Raw genomic sequence first — 25,463 nt, forward strand, 5'->3', positions numbered from 1 at the left:
AACCTTCCTCCCTTTGCTTTGGGCTTCTAGTGTTTGATTCTCTTATCTGGGTTTCAGGCAGACCAAAGGGCATCTTTCACTGAGTTTCTGTTCTTCCAGCAGTTCTGGATGTCTGTCTCTGGATGCTCTGCTCAGGGGACCACCCCGCAGTATCTCATCAAGTCCTAGTCTCTGTGTCAGCAGGAATTCCATCCTGACCACTGCCTGATGGCCCTGTGGTCAATAGTGTTTGTCTATGCAACCATTCCCATGAAGGTGATGGGGCAAAGTCCTGCTGACTAGGACATTGTGTGGCATCAGGGCCAGACCAATCTTTCACAACACCTGAGCCAGGTAGAACCTCAGCACATAGCGGCTTTTGGTGCCCTTAAACTTTGTTTCCAAGCACAGCCATACACAATAGCCATGCTGGTTAGGGATATTCCCCCATTGATTGACGATGTACATGGTCCTCCAGACTCTATCCATTTTGGACCCCCACATGAATAGGAAATGTGTTTTGGGAATTGACAGGGTGGAGGTGTGGGGATGGGCCACACCTGCCTCACGTGCAGCAGTACCAAGAGCTCCTTGCACCTGATGACCGGGTTCTACCGGATTGACAGAGTTGGGCATCTCTGTGGTTCTTCCTGTCTCCTGGAACTGGGGGTCTCCTTACAGCTCCCCATCTCCTTGAGTTGGTACTTTGTTCTCCACCATCACCACAAGACAACCAAGACCCCTGGATGGAGGGCAGAGGCGCAGAGTGATCAGTGAGAATACGGATAGTTTCAACAGGGTGGGGTCCATTCTGATGCCTGATAACAGGAGGAAACCAATGGGGAAGGAGGATGCAGGGCATTCGATAGCAGGTGGGGCAGGGTGTATATATGGCAGCTGACTGGAATTGTCAGGGGGATACTGAGACCTGGGAGAGGAGGGGAAGGAGGGTTTAATTGTGTTCTGATGAGAGAGTGCTGAGGGAGAGGCAACATGGGTGGAACCTCAAGGCAAGGGACCCCTGAATCTTTGCAGGGATGGGCTCTGTAAATAGACTCCCAGATATCCAGCAAAGAGCATCTTTGTCCCCCTGCCATCAGGAAGGAGATATGGAAGAATAAAAGCAGAGAAGCCAGGGAGGGAAATAGCTTCTTCCCACAGGCCGTGAGATTGACAAGGCAACATGAGCTTGATGGGAGCTAAGAATGAAAAGGTGGAGAGGAATATGGACTGATTACAACAGCACAGCCAGCAGGAGAGTGGGGCCGAAGGGCCTGTTTCTGTGTTGTCTATCTGGACCAGCCTTTTGAGTTCAAGCTTTAAAAGATCAAACCATTTTTAAATTTAATATCAACGGTATAGAATGAATCAAGAGACAAGATGTCTGTCCAGCGGCAAGCGTCGAAGGCACTTCCTGAAACGGAGGCTCTGAAACTTCAGGGAGGTTCTGGCCGGAATGAGGTCCGGCTTCCTCTGGAAGGAGGAGAGGAGGCAGGGATAATGTGGGGGAAGGGGTGCCTTCCTACATTCACCTCCCATTTCCTCTACACCGTACCCCTCTTCATTTCCCTGCCCATTCCCCTCCCTCATCACCTCCCCATTTCCTGTGCCCCGCTCGCCACCCACGCTCCCCTCCCCAACCTAACCCTAACCCCTAACAAACCCTAACCTTAACGTTAACACTACCGATACCCTTAAACACTACACCACGTCCCCAACCCTAACTTTTATTTCCACCCTGTCCTCTAACCCTATCCCTGCGCTGTCCCCTAAACCCAACCCTAATCTTACCCACCTTCCCCTATCCCCAACTCACACCCCACCTCTACCTCCTACACCTACCCCCTTCCCCTAAACTTAACACAAGCCCATTTCCCCGAAGTCTAAACCTAACCCTAAACCTCGACCTAACCCGAGCCCACATCTCCTAACCCTAAACCTAACTGTACCTCTACCCGTCCCTGACCCCTATCTTAGTTCTACCCACCTTCCCCAACCCTAAGCTAAACCCTACCCCTATCCTCTACATCTACCCCCTTCCCCTAACCCTACCCCATACACGCACCCCCTACCACTACCCCATTACCTACTCCTACCCTCTCACACCCCCCTTTCTCCTACCCCCTTCCCCTATCCCTCCTTCCCCTAAGTTAGGGGTAGGAAGGGAAGGGGAGGAGGGGAAGGGTAGGAGACAAAAGGGAGTGGGAAAGGAGAGGGGAAGGGGAGGTGAAGGGAGGAGGGCTAAGTTTAGGGCATAGGTGTGAGGGTAGGTGAAGGGGAACGTGAGTGGGAGGGGGTTGGAATGGAGAAGAGGTAGGGGAGAAATGGGAGGGGAAGTGGGTGAAGGGATATGGAAGAGGTGGTGAATGGAGTTGGCAGGGCCAGAGGGAGAAGGGGAGGGGTTCAGGCCATCATGATGTTGTCCATCCTCTGTTCAGCTGGGATGCAATGTTCTTCTGGACTCGTGTCTTGTCTCTGAGATCGGTCCTTCTGCTGGGAAGAGAAATACGAGTGATAGAGATACCGTCTCCGAGGCCTGATCACGATGACTTTGGAGGGCCCCAACTCCTCCCCCATCACCCCCCTCCCTGCCCCTGCACACTAGGGCCTTTCCCTTCCTCTGCTTTACCTGAGGAAGTGTGTTATGGAGAAAACCACAATCTATATCTGCAGAGCTCAGAGTACCGTGTCTCCATCAGGCAACACCCTGGTTCACCACGACATGGCAGCAAGATGCTGGACAAATCATGGATGGATCAGTCGAGTCCCTTCAGCTGACCCATCTGAACCTACCCCACAACAATATTACTCTTCCCTCCCTCTCACCAGTACCTTCTGTTTTTCTTTTATTCCTGTCCCTATATTAAAATCTTTTTCATGCCTTTTTTGGATGAGCCTCCAGTAACACCCCTGGCAATGTATTCCAGCCACCCACTACATTCTGTGTGAATAAAATATCCCCCTCACATCTTGTCTAAAGTTCCCTCATCTCACCTTATTTAGACGTCCACTGGTATTCTCGCCCCAGGAATGCACACAATATTCCAAGTGTGGTCTGACTAGAATTTTGTACATCTGCAACGTTACCTCTCAGTTCTTGAACTCAATCCCCTGACTCCTGAAGGCCAGCACACAATACACCATCTTAAACTCCCTCTCAATTTGCACAGCAACCTTGAGCGATTTATGGCGCAGGATCTAAATATTTCTCTGTCCTGCACACTGTTCATAATCCTGCCATTAACCATGTGCTCTGCCCTCACGTTCTTGTAATCCACATTCAATAAAGATATTGGTCTATATGAAGCTAATTTTAATGGGTCTCCAACCTTCTTTGGAATAACTTTTATTCGTGCCCTTGAAAATGACTCTGGAAATTAACCTGTACCAGTTGCTTGTTTAAGTACATCTGTATTTACAGGATTCAACTCCATCTGTCACTTCTCTGCAAACTGGATGACCTATGACAACCTTCTATACTGTCTACAACATCTCTACCTCTGTGTCATCCCCTGACGTACCCACCCTTCCACTCCCATCATCATTCATAAAAATCACAAAGAGCAGGGGTCCCAGAGCAGATCCCTTTGGAGAGCCACTAGTCATTGTTCCATCTACTACTACCCTCTGTTTACTGCAGACAAGCCAATTCTGAATCCACACAGCCAAGGCTCCATGGATCCCATGCCTCCTGACGTTCTAAATGAGGCCACTGTGAGGACCTTGTCAAGCACCTTACTAAAATCCACGTGCAGCGCATACAGACCTTGACCTTCATCTATTTCCTTTGACACCTTCTCAAAATACTCAATTTGACTCGTGAAGCAGGACCTGCTCCTCACAAAACTATCCATGAGTTTCCCCAGCATGTTTGTCCATTTCCCTCGGCCCCAGCATCTGCAGACTTCCTGGCCAGTCCCTCCCTTACCCCTTCCCAGAGCTTCCGCATCCATTACAACATTAGGCATTGCTGCCCAGTACTGCCCAGTACAGACCTTTGTAAACGTTCTCCACAACCAACTGACCCTTACCCGTACCACACCCATAACTATGGGTGGATTAAATATCCAATTAACTTCATTCTGAAATAACGCATCAGGAATTTGATGTTGGTTCCAATTTTGAATAACTTTTCATAATTCTCGTTGAGCTCCTGTAAAGTTAGATCCATTATCAGAACATAATTCTTTTACTTGACCACGTCTAGGAATAAAATGCCAAAGAACATTAATAAAGGAGTCTGTATCAAGCAATGACGCTACTTCAATATGAATTGCTCTCATAGTCAAACAAGTGAAAATAACTCCATATTGTTTTTCAACACTTCGTCCTCACTTTACTTGCAAAGGACCAAAATAATCAACTTCCACAGATGTAAATGGGAATTCATCAGGTGAAACTTTGTCCTGTGGTAAATCTGCCATTTGTTGTTGTCTAGGTTTTCATTATTTCTATCAGTCACAAAGAGATGAAACCTCATGATTTCATTATTAATATATTTAAGCACTGATGGGTAGACGTGTGGTTCCACCCTTCCCCAGTTAGACTATTAAATGCTTGATTTTAAAAGTTGTAAAAGTGATTAAAAATACTGTTTATAGACTTTGGAATAGTGGAGGATCGAAATGGCTGCAAATGTGAAAAAATCGAAAACTCAGTTACAGAAGAAATTACCTTACAAAAGTGTTGAAGAAATGAGGCCGAGTTCAAGTTGAAGCAACGGAGTTGTCGACTGGAGTCCCCAAGTCTCAGAGGACTCCTGCCCGGCTAAGTATTACATAGGTACCACTTGCGCTATCGCAAGATGGCTTCAGCTCAGTGATGTGTTCAGCGGTTTCGACTCGTGCACTCGTGAACACAGGCGTGAGGGCGGGCCAGCTGAGCGAGGACAGGCCCGTGAGCCTGCAGCATTGCCTGGTGGTCAGGAGAGATACAGTGTAGCATCAGAAGACGCACCTGCGTAGTCGGTGGCCCTACCGGGTGTGCACAGTTCGTCGAGGGTCCACAAACCTTTGGAGAAGGTGTGGGCTGTGGGGGAGCCTGAGCGACGGTGAACTGATGAGGTCGGCACACTGTGTCGGGTATCCAGACACGCAGCAGCACCGGAAGAGGACCTATTGCTATGGAGGAAGAGGATGCTCAACTTCATTAGAATTTGAAGAACTGGGGACTGTGGCAAAAGAAGGTCGGCCTCAAAGGGAGGTGATGGATCCTGGACTGGATTCTGTGTTTCCAATTCTGGAAGGGATTGCTCAACTCATGGAAGATATGTCAAATATGTCAATGCAGATGACTCATCAGATTTTCGGAAATGAAATCTAAAATGAACACTGTGTGTGAAGAAATAACTTTGATGAAGCAAGATATTAATGTAGTTAAGAGTGATGTTACGAGATGGACACGATCAGAGGATACTCTGCAAAATCATTTTAAAAAGATTGAGGAGGCTTTCTTGAATGCAAGAGTCAAGTGGAGCATAATAGATAAAAAATGGAAAAGTGGAAGATCCTTTTGTAGATTGGGGGTTTCAGAAGAAGGAATTATTGAAGAAGTTTGACTCATTAGAAAACCAAAGTCGTAGAAATAATGTTAAAATAGTAGGTCTTCCGGAAGATATGGAAGGTTCGGATCCGGTGAAGGTTTTGAAGAAATGGATCCCAAAAGTGTAGGGCAGGTAATTCGTTCCGGATGGACTGGAATTAGATCGAGCAAACAGAGCGTTAAGGAAGAAACCGTTTCCAGGCCAATTACCACGAGCAGTTTTGATTCGCTGTTTTAAATATCAAGACAGAGAGGTGATCCTCCGATTGGTGGTGCAGAAAACACGGAAAAATCAGGCTCCACTGATGGTTCAAAATAATAGGGTTTTTTTAAATGCAGATCTGAGTCAAGAAATTATCAGAAGATGCAGAGAATTTAATTCGGCTTAAGAAGTATTGTGGCAAAAGGGATATAAATTTGCTTTTCGTTATGCAGCAGTATTGAAAGATTTTTATGGGAATTTTTAATCTCAGTTTTTTGAAAATGACCATGATCCTTTAATATTTGCTAATTCATTGCCAGATGTACGAGGAAATGGGCGATCTTCACCATTATCACCGAAAGGAAGGGTCAATGGGAATGGAAATGGGAAGATTGGAAAATATGGAAAGAATGGGAAAAAAGTTGAATTGACGCAATCTTCTCGATATTGATGATCCGGAACAATCATTGGGACTGGAATCACTGGGTTGAATGTTTTTGTTTCAGGACTTTGTGAAAGTCTGACTGGGGGTGGGTGACACTGAGTCCTTTAGTCACCTGCCACTTGTGGACTTTACCACACCCAGATTTTTAGGGGGCTGCTACTTTTGAGTAACTTGTTTTGGGATTGATTTTTCTCTTTTTTTTGGAATTTTTTAAATAGGTGGGATTCAATACAGCGAGACTTAGAAGGGGAGTATTATTTTATAGTGGGATTCACATTTGTGAGAAGGTTTAACAGTAATATACTATGAACTGTGTCAGATACTGTGACACCAGGTTGACAGTGGGGAGAAGGTTTAACAGTAATGTACGATAAACTGTGAGATAGAGTGACACCCATTCACAGATGTGTAAAGGTTTAACGATGATGTATGGTAGACTGATAAGAGATACTGAGACAATGGGTTCACAACATTAACAAGGTTTAACAGTAATGTACGATAAACTGTGTGAGATACTGTGACACCAGGTTCACAATTTGAATAAGATTTAAAGGTGATGTAAAATAAACTGTGACAGATACTATGACACCATGTTCACAATGGGAATAAGGTTTAACGCTGATGTAAAATAAAATGTGGCAGGCAAAGTGACACCAGATTCACAGTGGAGAGAGGTTTAATGCTGATGTGTGGACAACTGAGATCGTTACTGTGACATTGGCTTCACAGCAGTGAGAAGGTTTAACAGTCATGTACGATAAACTGTGTCAGATACAGTGACACCAGGTTCACAGTGGGGAGAATGTTTAACAGTAATGTACGATAAACTGTGTCAGATATTGTGACACCTGGTTCACATGGGGAGAAGGTTTAACGGTGATGTACGGTATGTTGAGGTAGATAATGTGACACCAGGTTCACAGTGGGGAGAAGGTTTAACAGTAATGTACGATAAGCTGTGTCAGATACTGTGACACCAGGTTCACATTGGGGAGAATGTTTAACAGTAATGTACGATAAACTGTGTCAGATATTGTGACACCTGGTTCACATGGTGAGAAGGTTTAACGGTGATGTACGGTATGTTGAGGTAGATAATGTGACACCAGGTTCACAGTGGGGAGAAGGTTTAACAGTAATGTACAATAAACTGTGTCAGATACTGTGACACCAGGTTCACAGTGGGGAGAAGGTTTAACAGTAATGTACGATAAACTGTGTCAGATACTGTGACACCAGGTTCACAGTGGGGAGAATGTTTAACAGTAATATACGATAAACTGTGTCAGATAGTGTGACACCAGGTTCACATGGGGAGAAGGTTTAACGGTGATATACGGTAGACTGAGGCAGATACTGTGACAGCAGGTTAACGTTGTGGAGAAGGTTTAACGGTGATATACTGTAAATTGAGATATATACCATGACACCATGTTCACAGTGGGGAGAAGGTTTAACGTTGATGGACGGTAGACTGAGGCAGATTCTATTACACCAGGTTCATAGGGGGAGAAAGTTTAACGTTGATCTACGATAGACTGAGGCAGAAACTTTGAGACAGGATTCACATTCTTGAGAAGTTTAACATTGATGTACGATTAACAGTGTCAGATATTTTGACATCAGGTTCATATTGGGGAAAAGGTTTAACGGTGATGTATGGTAGAGGGAGGCAGATACTGTGACACCAAGCTCATTGTATTGTTCATTTATCTTAATTACAACATCTAATTTATATGCTCCATTTTTTTGTGACAACTTCCAAACATTCCATAAACTTCTATTCTAATCATATTTTGTTCATTTAAATAGGTCACCACTAAAATCCCAAATCGTTTGGTCTCTTAATTACACAGCACAAAATTAAATTCTTTACCTGGGTTTGGTTCAACGGCACTTCAGTCTCCTTCATTAATTTTTCAGACCCTCATTTTGTGCTTTATGCTTTGCCCAGCCGATTCACCAAATGGGCATCCAACTCTATCTTCTCAGCTTGACCCAACGTCTCCTCTGTAAACTTAAGCAAACCAAGAAGACTAAAGTTTAAATTTTCACATTGGCATTTTCAAACACAAAAATGACGCTACGATTTGCAATTTCACATCAAAATGGGAAAAAAAAGGGATTAAAAGAATAGAAAATTGTTTTTCAGGAAGTAGATTCTTATCCTTTGAACAAATGAGAGATAAGTATAATATAACTGGAGATACAGCGCTGGAATATTACCAACTGAGATCCTACTTGAACGATAAACTAGGAAGCAATTTGAGTTTACCAGAGGGAAGTAACCTTGAATATGTGATTACAGATACAATGTTAATCAAAAGATTTATAACAAATATGTATATTAAACTGCAAGAAAAGGAGAATGAGGAAACAAATGGTAAAACTAAACAAAAATGGGAACAAGATTTAAATATAAAGATAAAAAAGGAAACATGGGAGAAATTATGTTCTGGAACGATGAGAAATACAATAAATACGAGGCTACGTATGATACAATATAATTGGTTACACAGACTATACATTACACCGCAAAAGTTAAATAAATGGGACCCAACAGTATCTGATTGATGTTTTCGATGTAAAAAAGAAATGGGAACAACAATTCATGCAATCTGGACATGTGAGAGAGTAGAAAAGTTTTGGGATGATCTCAATCAGATATTAAATAAAATAACAGAAAACAATATACCAAAGAATCCAGAGATCTTTCTCCTAAGTAACATAAAAAACAAAGAATTTGGAATTGATTTGGAGGATGCACAAAAAAGATTTGTTAAGATAGCCCTAGCCGTAGCAAAAAAATGTATTATGTCAACCTGGAAATTGGAAGATAATTTGAAAATACAACAATGGTATATAGAAATGAATAAATATATTCCATTAGAAAAAATAACATATAGTTTAAGAAATAATATTGAAATATTCGAACAAGTATGGGAGCCTTACATTAAATACAATAGCGAAAACCTACCGGGGACAAACATTACCTAAGATGATGGAAGGAAAAGGAAAGAAAAGAATGGACTCAGTAGAATTTCTGGTGTATTTTTGTTGAATGACAACATTGTCTGACGGGTTTAATGCAACCTAGATTGTATACCTAAAATGGATGAGAGGGGGGATGGGGGGGTGGCTTGGGAGGAGGGAGGGTGGGGGGAGAAAAAGTCACTGTATATGTGTGAAAAAGAAAAAGTGTACATCATGGCTAATGTGATTTATGGTGTGAAAAATAAAAAAATTAAATAAATAAATAAATTGAAAATCCCACTTGCTAAACTTGCAAGCAACTGAGTCGCATCCTACAGCTGGAAAATTGCAAGAGAACTGCTTGGTTAAAGCAAAGATTCCACCCAGTCACCCCATTAAAGGCCTCCAAGTTAACAACAGATAGCAACCTGAAAGTTAAATTCAAAGATTTGTATCAGGAATATTAACAGGCAGTTAAAAAAAAAAAATTCTGTTATTGAAAGGAAACTCCTCAGGGAACACCAGGCTCTTGTTGAACAATTCCTGTTGTATTCCTCAAAATGGTTTGAATCTTGATTTCAAGCAGAGTCATTTGGTGAGATTGTTGGTCCAGAACAAACCCTGCCCACACACTCCCTTAAATACCTGCAAAGTCGTGGCTCAGCTCTGCTCCATGCTAAATTTATCAAGCTTTTCTGAAGAGATTACGGACTTCAGATGCTGGTTCGTTGAGTCACAAAAACACTAATGCTTCCCTGAACAACACACCTCTATCTGAAAACCAACAAGAACCTTCCCGAGTGGTAAATATCAACAAGACATAATATCATTTCACTGTTGTGTTTGTGTCGTTGGAGAATTCCCTTTCCATTCAATCAGAATTAGAGTTTTGGGTGCCGTATTTGAGAAAAGATGTGCTGGTGTTGGAGAAGGTCAGAGATGATTTCTTGAAATGATATCAGGAATGAAAGGGTTAATGTATGAGGAACAATTGTCGACTCTTTGACTGTACTAGTTGGAGTACGGAAGGGTAAGGGGGACCTCAGAGGCATTTCAAATGCTGGAAGGCTTGGACAGAGTACATATGGCAAAGATGTTTCCGATGGTAGGGGATTCTAGGACAGGAGAGCATAATTTCAGGATAAAAGGGTGTCAATTTAAAACAAATGTGGAACAAATTGATTTTGTCAGTGGGTCGTGAAACCCACGTGAGGTCATTGGGTGTATTTAAGGCAGAGATTGACAAGTATTTGATTCGTCAAGGAATCAAGGGTTATGGGGAGAAAGCTGGGGAGTGGGGGTGAGTGGAAGAATGGTGGAACAGACTCGACAGGCCTACTTCTGCTCCTATATCTTGTGATCTATATCCTGCTGGAGACCTAGTCAACCCTCCTCTTGTATTCCATTCTCAGAAAACAGTCTGCATCATGAGTTTGTGTCATGTGAACCCATTTCCGATTGAATCCCATGTTACAAGTAACCCAATGCAAATTCTGCATTGAGAGGACTGCAGCTTCCTCATTTTAAAAATTGTTATGGAGCTGCTCAAATGAGATTTCTTGCTTCTTTTTTTGAAAGGGATAAAATAGAATCTAATAAAATAGGAGAGGGAAAAGCAGAAGAATTTATGTACAAATGGGAATCAAAATTAATGGTTGGTGATAAAGATACACAATTGTTGAAACATTTGATTAATATATGGAATAAAATAAATGATGTAATTGGTGTAAGTGGATGTACATCTCCCAGAATGTCTTTGATTCAAAATCTTTGTATCTTTTTCAAAGGATCATCAATTTCTGGACAGCGGGTTTCGTAAGGGGATTATAAATGTTGAAGATTGTTATGAAAGGGGTCAATTAATGCCATTTGACTAACTGAGAAATAAATATCGTATAGCAATCGTTTTTGCTATTTCCAACTTAGAACATATTTGAAGGATAAGTTAGGACCAACCATGTTGGACTGAAATAGAAATTCCTTATAAGAGGAATTGTTAAAAAAGTTATTTGATGATGTTCTCTTTATTACAAGTAGAAACTTTTAAATGAGAAGTTCATAAGTTGAGACAAAGGAGGGAAATGGATCTGAATATTGTAAATGATTGGCAAATATGGGCAGATCCATAAAAGGATTTCAATGCAAGATACAAATTAGTTCAGTATAATTGTTTTTACATCAGTCATGTAGCAGATGTCAGCATGGATTTTATTTGAAAGCTGCACCTTGAGTCAGGTGACTCAGGCTGTTGGATTTGAAAACCTCCTCAGGAAGCTGATTTGGCAATAGAGATCACGTGATCCAGGGAAGTTGTATTAATTCACTTCAACGCAGCATTTTGGATCTATTGACCAGAGTTCCACACTGCAGCAGTAAGGAAGGAATTCACAACTAGTTTTTCTTCTTCAGTTACTTATTACACCAGTGAAATTGAATAGAATAAATTCAGAATTATCAGATCAATATTTTAGGTGTGTTGAAGATGTTGCAACTTTCTTGCATTCAACTTATCTTTGTCCTAATGCAAGATCTCTTTGGGGAGAATTACAATATTAATGGAACAAGTTATAGGAGATGTTTTTCCACAGAATCTGACCTTATTTTTATTAGGAAATATTGAAGGAACAAGGCTAAATTAAATCTATTAATATATCAATTGAAATTTGTTAAATTAACGTTAGCGGTGATGAGGACATGTATTGCATTTACTTGGAAATCAGTTATATATATATATACATACATTTTAGGGATGCCAAGATGACATGCAAATATTCAAAGTTGTATTCCTTTGGAGAAAATTACATATAGCTTGAGAAATATATACTCCATGCTTTTGCAAATTTGGCACCTGAATATTCAAATATCAGGCTTCCATTTGTAATAATGCCCTTTCCATCCCTCTAGATATGTGAGATTCTCCTCTTAGTTAAATTTTTTTATTGAGATTTGTTTGATTTCCTTGCCACCGTGAAATCTGGGTAAGCGGACAACTAGTGCAGAGCACCAGAAAACAGAAAGACCACACCCCACCAACATCTCAGAAGCAGAGGATTCAATCCAAAGGTCAGTGTCCAAGGAAGCAGACCAGTGAGGAGTTCTGCAGCTAAAAGACCCACATAGGTGGCAAGCTGTTGGTGACTTGAGGAGAGGAACCCACGCAGGCTGCGGGCTTCTGGACAAAGCAGTCAAGGAACTCACACCAGGCTGTGGAATGCTAGAGAATGGGTCAAAACTGGCTAAAAGGGTGTCAAGTATCAGACCTGGGATACAAGTGAGTGCTAAATGGTTCCTAATTATGTCAGAGGTTCAAAACTGGAGCTCACATTGCCAATGACTTGGATGGTCTGTGAGCATTGAAAGAGAATCCACAGACCCTCAGTGACTTGGCCCAGGGTTTGGGGTGCTGTGGGGGGGGGGAGCACTCAGTCTATCTCTGACTGCAAGAGGCATTTCAGGCAATTTCTGCCAGAGGTGAGTCTGTCTGTCTGACAGCAGGAAAAAAGCAATTTTGTGTGATATGACACTTTTTAATTACATGACAGTAAATTGTCTCCTGAAATAGAGAGAGGTTCAAGTTTCAAACTATTACAAACTCCACTCACCAGATTATACCTCTTCCCACTTTTTGTTTGCAAGGACATCATTAATTTTATCACAACTCCTCTGCTGCATCTGTCCTGTGACAGATTATATATTTTACATTTTATATAGAGATGTTTTTGAAAGAGATGGATTGGATTAGAGGAGTCGTTTAGGTCACAAACAAACACAAACACTTCACAAAACAACCCTTATTTAAAATGTAAGAGCTTTGCTGAGAGTGAGTCATTCAGGCGCCAAGAGCCTTTGCAAAGACAATACAAGGATACTGTTTTGCTAAAGAATTTCAAAAGCAGGTGTAAATGGATTATTGTTTTTAAACAACAAATGTTTGGACTCAGAAGTTTGGGTCTGGTGTAGTCATCTGGCTGGTTCTAGTTTGCTGTTCTAAGAAGGTCATGTGGTTTTGCAAGCAGAGAGGAGAGACCAATTAGGCTTTTTCTAAAAAGAGAGAGAGAGAGAGAGGGGTGGGGGAGAGAGAGATGGCAAGCTGGCATTTTGTTTTGAAGACAGTTTGTGAGTTTTCAGTTCAGGCTGTTGAAAAACTTTGTTGTCCATACAAGAGGAAATGTCTGGCTAGAAATGATGTTTCACCTGAAATAAGGGAAACAAAAGGAACTCAATGGTGACCTGCAGAAGAGGTTATCATTTGGAAAACCCTAATGGGTCAAGTTTCTTTGGCAAGACACCAAAGTGGCTGATCAGAGGGAATCAGTTAATGTGTGTACAATGAGCAGGAAATCCCTCTCTGAAACCAACAAGAGCCTTCCTGGAGGGTAAACATTTACTTTTAAGCACAAGAGCTTGATGAAAATTCATAAATGTTGAATTCTGTGCACAGTATAAGAATTGATAGACACCGGTGAACTTGGAGTTGTGTCAAAGAACTTTATGCACATTAAATACACCTGCGCTTAAAATTAGAACGTGGTAATGAAAGGCTGTTAATAGTGATAAGTTAAAGTTTGATCCTGTTTGTGTTTCTGTTTAAAGAAAATTAAAAACAATGTTTGTTTAAGTATGAATGGTATTATTGTTCAAAATCTGCCTGTGATTGAAAGTATTCTTGGATTGAATAGACACCTGGGCCAAATGGCGATTGAAGGACAATCTGTACATGATTTTACATCCTAAAGTACAATGACTACTTCTATCCACTAAAGATTGTTAAAAAGCAAGAATAGACAATACAATCACATAAAATTCTCATCCATACAGCACATGTATTAATACACAAAACAATCACATCTCCTTTTTGTTCAGGAAGGGCCTGCACTTCCCAAGGAAACTGAGGAGGTCAAGGCGAACGGCTCTCATCCTGAGATTTTACAGGAGCGCAGTTGAGCCTCCTGTCTGGCTGCACCATTGGATGGTCTAGTTGCTGTAAAGCATCAGACAGGAATGATGCAGAGTTGTGAGGATCACTGGGGTCTCTCTTTTTCTGTAGATGACATTTACTGGGAGTGTAGTTCAAATCGGGTTCAAGGAATAGTACAAAGACCATTTTGATCTAGTGAACAGCATCTTTAACCATGTCCATCATCAAAATGAGGACTTACAGGCTGGGGAATAGCTTCTTCCCACAGGCTGTGAGATGGATGAAAAGTATCCTGTAAGTGCGATAAACCTCCCAAATATTTATATATGTAGCGGATACTTCGATAGAGCTACTAAAGCAACACACACACACACACACACACATACCAGGTTAGTCAACACAAGACTGCTTTATTCAGTCTTTACAGGCTTCTTCTATTTACAGCGTGTCGTGGGTTCCATGGGCCAAGGTGGGACATCATTATGAGTTTGTTGCAGATCCACGGGACCACAGGTTTAAATTAATCCCTGAGTGTCCCGCACCTTCCGGCAGGAGAATTCACAGATCAACGTGCTGTTCCTCAGCACTCAACACCACGTAGATGCGGTCAATTAAATGTATGAGTTCCCAGCTGTCTGCCTTATGATTTCATGCGCCCACCAAAGAACCATGCCCACTCGGCCCGCTTCACAGCTGCTACACCCCCCCAGAACCGTCGCCAGAAAGTAAAACACCAGCTGCATTCACCTTAGGTGGACACCCTCATCATCTGGGATGGGGGCACTGAAAGGTTGAAGCGGGATCCACATGGGCAGGCTTATGTCTTTTCAAACTAAACAGCTGCGAATGTCCCCCAATATCCAAAGTATACTCAAATCCATCCTTCTTCACCACGTGGAAAAGGCTGTCATACGGTCGTTGTAACATCACTCCTGGGTACTGTCTGCGCACAAAAGCAAAATCAGCGTCCAGGAGTGGTGGGGCACATTCTGTTAAGGGGATCCAAGCCAATGGGTAGGAAAAGCTTTGCTGATCGCGATAACATGTTGAAGCTGCCAAAGGATATTCAGATCAGAGTTGGTTGTGAAATGATTGTCCCATGAAACTGTAAGGACCGTACAATAAACCATCTCTGCGGACAATGCAGACGTATTTATTTTGGAGCTGTGTGCACTCCCAAAAGAACGCATGGCAACTCATTAACCTAATTGGGACCAGTGAGTCGGGCCTTAAAAGTGGACTTTGGGAATGTGAGCGCATTGCCAGTGTGAATGTGAGTGAATTGTGTTCCACGGACTGAATTATTGTGTCGGAAAACCAAATCTAGCCATCCAGTTGACGATGAATGCTCTGGCCCTTGTCTCAGTGTCACTGGATGGCAACGGGATGGCCTCTGGCCAGCACGTGAAATGTTCTACAACTGTGAGAATGTATCTCATGTTTTGAGATTCTGGCAATGGTCCAAGCAGGTCCACATGCACGTGTTCCAACTCCCTGCATACTGGCAGGAAATGTTGAAGAGGTGCTTTAGTGTGGCACTGAATCTTGGCAGCCTGGCAGGAGGTACATGTGCAAACACATTGCATGATGCCTTTTCGCAGTCCATGCTATACATATTTATTTAACATGAGGTTGACAGATGTTCTGATGGATGGATGAGATAAGCTGTGTCTCTGATCAATAAGGTGTTTCCTCCAAGATGCAGGAAACATTGGTCTAATGTAGCCCAAAGACATGTCACAAAGTAAGGTTGGCCACCAATTTGTGCTGCCCCCTGCTGTATGTCAGGTTAGTAATGGCCATACTGTATGCCTGAACATCGGGGCCCATTGCCTGGACACTGGGTAATTCAGGAATATTAATGTCACCCTGAATATTATATATAGTCAGTCTGGACAGCATATTCGTGATGGCATTGTTTTTACAAGATGTTATCCAAGTAGATGTAAGGGAACCCTAAATCTCTGCCCAAAGTACCTATAACCCGCTGGCAGGTGTGAGCACCATTCTTCAACTCAAGTGGCATCCTAAGACATTCAAAAAGCCCAGAAGGGGTAATAATCACCGTTTTAGGAATGTCTTCCTTATGGATGGGATCTGATGGTATCTTATGACAAGATCAACCATGGAGAAAGCACAGAAATTGTGAAGATGGGAGGCAAAATCTTGCATATGAGGGACGTTATGACAGTGGGTCTTATCCTGAGATATGGTCTGCTGGCCTTCATAAATCATAGCATAGACTAGAGTATAGCTGGAAAGTGATGCTGCAACTGTTTAAGGCATTGGTGAGGCCAGGTTTGGAGAATTGTTTTCAGTTCTGGTCTCCAAATAGAGGAAGGAAATAGATAAGGTGGAGAGGGTGCAGAAAAGATTTACAAAAATGTTACGTGGCTTACAACATCTAGAGGACAGAGAAAGATTAAGGAGACAGTGACTTTATTCATTGGAATGTAGACGGTTGAAGGGGGTTATGATAGAGGTATTCAAAATTATGAAAGGAATAGATAGACAAGACGTGAGTAGACTCTCTCCCCTGAGGGCAGGGGAGGTTGGAACAAGAGGGCATGAGTTCAAGGTAAGGGTGCAAAACTTTAGGAATGTTAGAGGATGCTTCTTCACTCAGAGCGTGGTGGCAGAATGGAATGATCTTCCAGAAGGGAGAACTGCGGCAGGGTCCTTTCTGTCATTTAAGAGAAGGTTGGATGTGTACATGGATATGACGGTGTTGGAGGGATATGGCCAGAGTGTTGGAGGGGAAAACTAGTGGAATTGTTCATGTGAACTGGCACAGACTCAAAGGATCGATATGGCCTGTTTCCATGCTGCAAACTGTCCTATGATTATATGTGCTGGGCTCCACGGGACAAAGTGGGACATCATTAAGAGTTTTCTGCCGGCAGGTTTGAATTAAACCCCGTGAGTATTCCACGCTTTCCGGCAGGAGACTTCAAAATTCGAAAAGATTACTAAACTATTTCCATGAACCCTCCACATTTACATCTATTTTTCTAAATCCACTCCATAATCTAGACATCTTTACTTAACACAGCCCACATTTCTTCTCCCATTCAAAGCACTCAGTAATACACCAAGGCAGTAAAATAAAAACTCAATGCTGGAAATACTCAGCAGGTCATCTACTGGAAAAATAATCGGAGTTGCAACATTCAGGTCGATAACCTTTCACTGGGATTCAGAAAGATGATCAAACAAACCGGATTCTCTTTGCTGAGAAAAAGAAGAAGGGAAATAACAAAATGAATACGTGAGGTGAAAAGCCCGAGCAGCAGAAATGGCAGTGGTGCTGGATGAGTGGAGTCGACTCATTGATCAACACATCTGTCTGGATGGAGGAGAAAAGGATAAACAAGACAAACATGATGCCGTCACTGTGAGGTACAATACCACAGCTGCAGAGAATCTGAAATGAAGGAATGGTGAAAATACTTGTTTTTGGATCAATGTGACAAAATTTGAGCTGACAAAAGAAAACAAAATTGCTTGGCTCTGCCAGAACTCTCTAGATCAAGGGGCACAATAAAATAGTCCAGAAGCCAACATTATGAAATTGAACAGAGAAGTTATACAAATCTGCAGCAAGAGATAAAACACAGTTACATAATTCCATGAAAGTGGTGTCACAGGACGACAGGGTTCTAAAGACAGCTTTTGTCATCTTGGCCTTCATTAATTAACAAAAAGAAAATAGGAGTTGGGAAGTTATGGTGAGGTTTTATAAGATGTTGGTGAGGCCACATTTGGAGTATTGTGTGCAGTTCTGGTCACCTAGCTACAGGAAGGGTATTAGTAAGATTGAAAGAGTGCAGAGAAGATTTACTTGGAAGGTGCCAGGTCTTCAGGAGTTGAGCTACAGGGAAAGGTTGAACAGGTTGGGACTTTATTCCTTGGAGTGTCAAAAAATGAGTAAGAGATTGTTTAAAGTGGCATATGAATGAGAAAAAAGGCTGAGAAAGACTGCAATAGACCTAATTGTGAAGGAAATATTTTGCTTGAGGAAAACTCTCATTGGCCCATTTCCTCTGGAGTTATGAAACCACACACAGAACAAGTCAATGATGTACAATTAAAAGAGTGGTTTTCAAACTTTTTCTTTCCAATCACATTCCACCTTAAGTAATCCCTTACTAACAGAGCACTTCTGGCACAAGGATTAAGTGGAATATTATCCGGGGGGTGGGGCTGGGGGTGTGGAGGAGGAGTTTGAAAATCACTGCTCTAGATGAAAATGTTTCTCCATCTCCGTTTTAAGCAGACATCCTTTTATTCTGAGGTTGTGCCCATTGATCCTAAACTCTCGCAGGACTGGCAAAATCCTCTCTCTCCAGCTCTTTCACTATTCATCAGATTTCAATGAGGTCCTGCCTCATCTTTCTAAACACTGGCGAGTCCAGGCCCAGAACCATCAAATGCTCCTCCAACATTATTCCTCTCATCCCCAGGATCATTCTTGCAAACAACCTCTGGGCCATCACATCCTCTCTTAGAAATGGGGCCTAAAATTGCTCACAACACTTACGAGATCAGGACAACCAGAAGGTGGTCACGGGAGGGAAGACAGCTGCAGGGCTGCCTAGAGTCCTTGGATTGGATGGTGTTCAAGGAGTCAGCTGAGGGGAGGGGGGTGCAGGGTCGTGGAAAGATGGCATCGGAAAATGACATGAGAAGACACCTCTCTCTGACTGAACTGTTCAATACTCGAACTGTAGTGACTTTTTTGACTTTATCAGTGTTTTGAAGAGAAATTTACTACAATAGGATTCTGGAAATGAAGAAAAGAAAAAAGCAGTGTTGGGCACGACCAGTTGGCCCAATAATCACAGAGACAAAGACTGAGGGGAATGATAGGCTTTATTACACACAAGACTGCAGGCCCCTGTCCAAGTGAGGGAAGTGAAGGGAAGGAAGAGGTGGCTTGACCTTTATGGCCTGGGTCACAGGGGAGGAGTCTAGGAGAGGATGACATCAGGAGGGGGGGGCAGCCCATGCCTGTTGTGGTCAGTACATACAATACCATATCATAACAAGCAACTTAGAAAAAAACTAGGTTGTCAACCTGTGAAAAGTACAGAAGAAGCAAGGCCGACCTTTCAGAAGGAACCTCAGGAGCAGTTAGAGATAGATCCGAATCCTCAACATGGAACTCGGGAGAAGCTGGAAGAAATGTCCGCATCCTCTGCGCATCCAGAGATGCAAGATGTCGCCAAGATCTTTGGCCTGGCGGTGGGCCAGGAGGAGCGCGAGCATGGAATCTGACCCGAGCCTGGCTTGACTAAGGAGAGCGGGGGGGTGGGTGCCCAAATGCAAGCACGAATTAACAGGAAGACGACTGACAGTATGCAGCGCCCCATCTGGAGATGCTCCCCTGCGTGCTACTGAGCTTCTCAGCATGGATGGATGTTATCACATGCAGGAAATTCTGGATCAGATCCACAGTAGGGCTGCCAGGTATGAGGTGGAGGAGGACAACTCAGAAATTCGAGAAGAAGAAGAGCAAGAATGACTACTTGCTGCAGTTGGACTCACTGAAGGAAGGCCTTAGGCTTTAAGAACATCTCCTTCAATTAAAGCTGTTGTTTAACCACAGACACCTTCCCCAATCTTCAAGGCCCCTGCAACAGGGATAGAAGTCAACTTCATGTCTACAGAACTGATCCAACCAAATGAAAAGATGATGTCTTCTATGACCTAAAATTTTGAAACTTTAAATGATCAATTTGCTGGTATAAAGGAAATAATGGCTGGTATGTGTGAAGAAATTACATTTATTCAAGTTGATATTAATAAGAGTTTAACTGCAGTGGACACTGGACAAGGTCAATTTAAGAAGATAGAAGACATTTCTATTGACTGTAAGGACCGTGTGGACCACCATTATGTGGAGAGAATGGATCATATTGAGGATTTGTTTACAGGCTGGGATGTCCAGAAGAGAGATTTGTTAAAAAACATTGATTTGTTGGAAAATCAAAGTTGTTGTAATAATATTAAGATAGTTGGTTTACCGGAAGATATTGAAGGTTCAGATCCTGTAAAATTATTTTTGGAAATGGATTCCAGAGGTGTTGGGAGTCGAGTCTTTTTAGATCGGGCTCATAGGGTGTGAAGGAGAAAACCTTTTCTGGGTCAAATGTGAAGAGCAGTTCTTTTAAGATGTTTGTGATATCAGGAAAGAGAAATTATATTGTGGCTTGCGGATCAGAAAGTTGCCTTGATCAGCTTTTATGCTGATTTAAGTCGGGAGATTATTAAGTGATGGAAAGAGTTTAATCTGGTCAAAGCAGTGCTGTGAAAGAAAGGGTACAAGTTTACTTTTTGGTATCTGATGATATTTAAGGTGACTTATGGGCGAGATCAGTCTCAATGTTTTGAGAGTTCTTATGGTGCATTATCTTTTGCAAATTCCTTCCCAGATTTGAAGGAATCGATGGGGAAAATGTCCGAGGATAACATTGAGAATGGGAACGGGAAAAAGAAGTTGGAATCAGAATTGGTGAGTGATGTTGAAGATGAAGCTCAAGCTCAATGTGGGTGTTATCACTGGGATGACTTATGGGTTTTAATGTTCGGTTGGAGGGGTGATGGTTGACTCTACTACTTCTAAAGTCATCTGCCACTTGTGGGATTGACTGCACCTGGTCCACAGAGGCAGATCCGACTCTTGGGCTCTTAGGTTTTTACATTTTTAACAGGGGTTTCTTATTGTTTGAAAGAGGGTTTTGGGTTTTTTAAACATTTATACCTAATTGTAATTGCTGTGTGAAGTGTCAATCTCGGGAGGAAATTAAGTTATGGCTCATTTAAATTTTGTGACCTTTAATGCTAAATGACTTAATAATCCGATGAAAAGGAAGGGAATATTGGCATATATAAAGAAAATGAAGGTTGATCTTGCTTTTTTGCAACAAACTCATATGGCTGAGAAAGAACATATGAAATTGAAAAGAGATTGGGTCGGACATGTTTTTCATCTCCATTTAATTCGAAAGCTCGAGGTGAGTTGATACTTTGGTTCATAAGATGATACCGTTTCAGTTGGAATCATTCTCTGCCACATTGGGTAGAGAGCTGTTGGTGAAATGTAAAATTTTTGCTGAAGCATGGACTTTGATGAATGTTTATCCACCCATTGAAAATGATGAAGACGTTAGTTTTGAAACTTTTTTGAATCTGGGTCAAGCTAATGAAAATATTTTGGTTGGTGGGGATTTTAATTGAGTGTTGGATAAATTTCCAAAAACTATACAAGGAACCAAAATAGCTAAATGGATGTTAGACTCAATGAAAGATTTGAATTTGGTAGAAATGTGGAGGAAGTTAATTCTGACAGAAAAAGACTTTTATTTTTATTCACCCAGACATGATTCTTTTTCGAGAATCGACTTTTGCTTAATGTCAGTATAATTACAGGGTAGATTTATACATGCAGAGTATAAGAGTAGGATTTGTCTGATCATTCTTCATTGTTAAGTAGAAGTACACAATCCTTTATCCAGACATCTAAAATCCAGAAAGTTCCAAACACCAGCAAGTGGGGAGAGAGACAGCAGCACAAGTCAGGTGGGAGAGGGGTGGGTGAGGGAAATGGCAGCATGACTGGAAGGGAATGGATACAGCAGCACGATTCGGGTGGGCTTAAATCTAGCTTTCCAAAATCCAGAAAAATCTGAAAGCCGAACCACAGTGACCCCTCCAAGGGTTCTGGATAAAGGATTGTGCACCTGCACATGTTCTGGTTTGCATAATGTAGACACCCCTTATCGGTGAAGGTTTAATGGGATGTTATTGAAGCAACCAAAGTTTCTAAGTTATATCAAAGACCATATTCAGTCTTATTTTCAAATTAATACATATTCAGTACAAAGTAAATTTGTTTTGTGGGATGTTTTAAAAGCTTATTTAAGAGGTCTGATAATCAATTATACTGCAAGAATTAAGACACAGCATTTGGCAGAGAGGCAAAATTTGGAGAAGGAAATAACAATTTGAGAGAAGGAATTCCAACGAAATTCGACTGTGGATAAAAAGACTTTTTTGATTCAGTTGAAACTGTTATAATATAATGCAAACATAAAAATATGAAAAATTAATACAATGATCCAAATAGCGATACTATGAGTAAGGAGAAAGAGCGCATAAGGTTTTCGCTCGGCAATTAAAGACTGAACAGGCATCAAGGACAATAAATGCGATGAGATAATACAGGAGTCACTTTTAAACCTCAGAAAATGAATGATGAATTTCACTCATTTTACCAGAATTTATATCCTTTTGAAGTAAGTCAGGATGAGGAACGTGTTGAGTCTTTTTTAGGTAGTTTGGAGATAACAGTTTTGGACGATAAAGATAGGACAGAATTGGAAGTTCCTTTCAATTACTTAGAAATTGAAGAAGCTATATTGAATATCACCTGGAGAAGATGGGTTTACAGGAGGGTTTTATAAAGAATTTTTGGTGGATGTTCTTAAACAAGCTACAGAAGAGCAAAAGCATTTCCAGAATCCTTTTCTAGACCTAGACTTAGCTATTGCAAAAAAGAACGAGCCCCAATGAAAGTTGCCTCATATCGACCAATATCTTTATTAAATGTAGATTATAAGATAGTAGTTATTTAAAAAGGGTTCAAGGAGGAAGCCTGGCAACTATCGGCCTGTAAGTTTGACGTCTGTGGTAGGTAAATTAATGGAGAAAATTCTTAGAGATAGTACTTATAAACATCTGGATAGACAGGGTCTGATCAGGAGCACTCAACATGGATTTGTGGGAGGAAGGTCATGTTTGACCAATCTGATTGAATTTTTTGAAGAGGTGACTAGGAATGTGGATGAGGGTAGCGCAGTGGATGTTGTCTATATGGACTTCAGTAAGGCCTTCGATAAGGTACCACATGGAAGGTTAGTTAGGAAGGTGCAGTCTTTAGGTATAAATTTTAAGATAGTCAAATGGATTGAACATTGGCTGAAAGGGAGAGGCCAGAGAGTGGTAGTGGATAATTGTCTGTCAGGTTGGAGGCCGGTGACCAGTGGTGTGCCTCAAGGATCTGTATTGGGCCCATTGTTGTTCGTTATATACATTAATGATCTAGATGATGGGGTGGTGAATTGGATTAGTAAATATGCAGACGATACTAAGATAGGTGGAATAGTGGATAATGAAGAAGGTTTTCAAGGATTGCAGAGGGATTTGGGCTGCTTAGAAAAGTGGGCTGAAAAATGGCAGATGGAATTTAATGCTGATAAGTGTGAGGTGCTTCATTTTGGTAAGAAGAATCAGAATAGGACATATGTGGTAAATGGGAGAGCATTGAGGAATACAGAAGAGCAGAAAGATTTAGGAGTAACGGTACATCGTTCCCTGAAGGTAGAAACTCACGTGAATAGGGTGGTGAAGAAGGCTTTTAGTATGCTGGCCTTTATCAATCATTGCATGGAATTTAGGAGTTGGGAGGTGATGTTGAGATTGTATAAGACGTTGGTGCGGCCTAATTTGGAGTTCTGTGTGCAGTTCTGGTCGCCTAATTACAGGAAGGATATAAACAGAGTGGAGAGAGTGCAGCGAAGGTTTACCAGAATGTTACCTGGGTTTAAGCATCTAGAGTATAGGGAGAGATTGGACAGATTAGGTCTTTATTCTTTGGAGCGTAGAAGGTTGAGAGGGGATTTGATAGAAGTATTTAAGATTATGAAGGGGATAGACAGAGTGGATGTGGATAGACTATTTCCGTTAAGAGGAGGAAAGATTAAAACAAGAGGACATGAGTTAAGAATTAAGGGGCAGAGGTTTAGAGGTAACATGAGGGGGAACTTCTTTACTCAGAGAGTGGTAGCCGTGTGGAATGATCTTCCGGGAGAAATAGTGGCGGCGGAGTCAATTGTATTATTTAAGAAAAGGTTGGACAAGTATATGGATGAGAAGATGGAGGGTTATGGGCATTGTGCAGGGAGGTGGGACTAGAAAGGGGTGTTTGGTTCGGTGCGGACTAGAAGGGCCTAATGGCCTGTTTCCGTGCTGTAATTGTTATGTTATATGTTATGTTATCCAAGCTAATAGACTTGCAAAGTATTTATCACGTTTAATACATGTTGATCAAGCAGGTTTCATTAAGAATAGATTTTCTTCTGAAAATATTGTTAGACTGTTGACGTTGATTAATGTGTCAAGACATTGTTTGAATGAATCAATGAGAGTGGCATTAGATGCGGAAAAAGCCTTTGATCGAGTTGAAAGGTACTTTTTATTTAAAGTACTTGAAGATTTAAGTTTGGACCTTTTTTACCTGGTTGGGTTAAAGACTTGTATAAAAATCCCTTGGTGAGGATGGTGACGAATGGACAAATTTCAGATACGTTTAATTTAACACGCTCCACTAGGCAAGGTTGTCCTTTGTCACCATTGGTGATAGAACCGCTAGCCCAAGCTATAAGACAAAATTATAAAATTAGTGGGATTAAAATAAAGGAAGAGAATATAAGGTTTGGTACAATATGGAGAAATGTCTGGTTATAAGGTTAATCAGGATAAGAGGAAGATATTACCAATTACAGAGGAAGATTATCCTGCTTGTAAACAGATTACACAGCTTAGATGAAAAATGAAAATTAAATATTTAGAGGTAATGGTTGATGTGGATTATCAACATTTGTGTAAGTTGAACTATGTTTCTCTATTGATAAAATTAAAGCTGATTTAATCAAATGGAAAAACCTTCCTTTGACATGAATGGCACATGTGAATTGTATTAAAAAGAATAATTTTCCTTATATTTAATAGCTTTTTCAATCAATTCCATGTTCGCTTCCAAACATAGTTTTTAAAGAGTTATGCAGCAATCAGAATATTTTTATAGAAAGGTACATTGGCTAGAGTATTTTTGCAAAATTTAACATGGCAATATGCATTAGGGACGACAATGGCTTCATTTTCAGAATTATTTACTAAATTATTAGTTAATTATCAGTTAAAATTTATTAATAGGATGTTCAATGTTAATCAACCTCCACACTGGGCTAAAATGTTATTATCACAGATTTCACATTTTATTATACATCAGTGTATATTTAGATGGACTCCTCGTCTTTTGCATTATTATAATGTGCCAGTATTATGACATGTATGTGATACTTGGTATAAAAGAAATCTGTCAATAGGAACTGGAGGTAAGGTTTCATTACAAATTCCATCATATCAGGATAACTACATCTCCTTCTCGATAAGTAATCTCAGTATTTAAAGATTTGCCAGATGAAAGGTGTTCAAGTGTTAGCAGATTGTTTTGAAGATGGGATATTTTTTTCTTATGTTAGGCTTCAGGAAAAAATTGAGGTACTGTTAAATTCTTTGCTTGCATATTTTCAAGTACATGCTCCAGTAGTGAAGAGTTTTGG

The 25,463-nt window shown here is 41.3% G+C and overlaps 1 long non-coding RNA gene across 6 annotated transcripts in view; it reads right to left on the minus strand.

The window, feature by feature from the left end:
* Nucleotides 1–2,248: 2,248 nt before the first annotated feature.
* Nucleotides 2,249–25,463, minus strand: part of LOC138750243 (uncharacterized) — a 37,604-nt gene continuing 14,389 nt past the window's right edge. Inside the window, exons 3-5 of one of the 6 annotated variants that reach the window (XR_011349189.1) lie at nt 8,044–8,184; nt 4,011–4,132; nt 2,249–2,469 (exon numbers count right to left, since the gene is read on the minus strand). This is a non-coding gene — a long non-coding RNA (uncharacterized lncRNA). Of the gene's footprint in view, nt 2,473–3,675; nt 4,133–4,653; nt 8,185–25,463 lie in introns of those variants that run through there. The other 5 variants (XR_011349188.1, XR_011349191.1, XR_011349192.1 and 2 more) reach the window with 5 other exon arrangements.

The sequence above is a fragment of the Narcine bancroftii genome, unplaced genomic scaffold (assembly GCF_036971445.1).
Source record: "Narcine bancroftii isolate sNarBan1 unplaced genomic scaffold, sNarBan1.hap1 Scaffold_110, whole genome shotgun sequence".
Lineage (NCBI taxonomy): Eukaryota > Metazoa > Chordata > Chondrichthyes > Torpediniformes > Narcinidae > Narcine > Narcine bancroftii.